The following is a 1,854-nucleotide window of genomic DNA, read 5'->3' as shown; positions in this document are numbered from 1 at the left end:
GAAATTAGTTTGTATTGAAAGTTAAACGGAAGATAATGACTTTATTATATATTAGAATTTAGTTAGCTTTTTTAGAAAATGCATTTGCGATAATTGCTAAAACTCTTAATTGAAAGGCAATATATTTATAGGGTGTTTTTTAAACTGCATGAGAACTATCGATATCGATAACTATGGTTTGATTGCTGAGAATATCAAACTGTGTTGACATTTCTCTTCGGTGATATTTAGCAATTTATCTTCAATCGTTTAACGCTAGAACAACGCTTCCAAATTGAGAAAATTTACTTTGAAAAAGTTAAATCTGTTTGCGAAATTCATAGAGCACTTCCTCCATTTTACGGTTACCATAATTGGCCTAGAGAGCAAGTAAGTTCTCGTGCATTGGTTGATCGTTTTTGCACTAATTTTACTCTTCTCCGTTCAAAACCATCAAAAATTGATTGTTTGATGCGGTATATACTCTGGAACCATCATCGGTCCTTATTTCTTTAAAAATGTGGAAGCAGTTGCCGTTACGATGAATGACGAGCGATATCTAGCCATGCGGACTGAATTTTTATTTCAAAAATTAATCAGTTAAACATCAACGACATTTGATCCCAGCAAGGTGCAAGATGGCGTAACTTATCATACAGCACGCTTAACAATCAATTAACGAGTCCTGACCTCCTCATTCGTACGATGCAACGCCTCTCGATTACCTTTTATAGGGCTATGTTAAGTCATTGGTTTATGCCGACAAACCAGCATGAAGAATTCGAAGAATGGTGGCAATGTTCATGCCTTTGTAAAAAATAGTGTGATCTGAAAAATTCGACTGATCGTATGGACTTTGTAAATTGTAGCCGCGGCAGACGTATGCCAAAAATTGTATTCAAAAAATAAATGTCATGAAATTGTCTACCAGTGTATAATAAAAAACAATACAATTTGACCTGATCTAATTTGGAAAAAAAACATACCAGTTAGCTATTTCAACTAAAGCGGAACCTTCTCAGCGCTACGGCATCGGTGCTGGCAGGTCACTGCATAATAGCTAGGAATGCTATTAGACTTTTGTCTTATAATTGCTTTTATCGCGGCCGTGACTCTAAGGATGAAAAGACAACTGTGCTCCATCTCATGTGCTAGTGTCCATCTTTAGCTTGGAGAATATCAAAAATATTTAGGGCTCCTTTTGTTACCGACCTGATCGTGCTATCATAGTGCAACATTAGGAACTTAGCCAAATTCATAGAGTACTCAGATTGGTTTACCTTTACCTAATAGGGAAGTCGTTGCCTTTTTTGGCATTGGTCGTATACTGACCTTTTAGTATATGTACGAACCAACGTTATTCCTGTGGTATCACAAGTGGCCATTATTTGAGCTCATGTTGTCTTTCTTGGATATAAGGCCGCCACTCTAACCTAACCGAACTTAGAGTTAGTTAGAAATACATGAGATCTGTCGCTGTGCTCTGCTCTATTGTAAGTTAGTACTCCATATAATTCCTACTTATCAAAAAATTTTAAACAAATAGGAAAAATTCTAGGAAAAACTTTACATATATTATTTAATAATAATAAAAACTAGCTTCAAGTTTAAAAATTTTACATTTTTTACAAGTTCGTACACACATTCCAATGGACTTAAAAATTATCTAAAATAAGAGTGGTTCTTTACTTATTCGAAGGGTACTCACAAAAAAAATTAAAATTCAATAATTACAACAACTACTTGAATAAAACGAATCTTAAAATGTATACAAAATTGACCGCAGGCAAGGTTCAGCGTTGACAAAGTCGTTGACATTTTTTCTAAAAATTTGCTACTTTTTGTTATATTTTAGATAAAAATTTATACCGAAAT

The sequence above is a fragment of the Teleopsis dalmanni genome, chromosome 2, assembly GCF_002237135.1.
Source record: "Teleopsis dalmanni isolate 2A chromosome 2, ASM223713v2, whole genome shotgun sequence".
Classification (NCBI taxonomy): Eukaryota; Metazoa; Arthropoda; class Insecta; order Diptera; family Diopsidae; genus Teleopsis; species Teleopsis dalmanni.
This window is presented reverse-complemented; position numbering follows the sequence as displayed.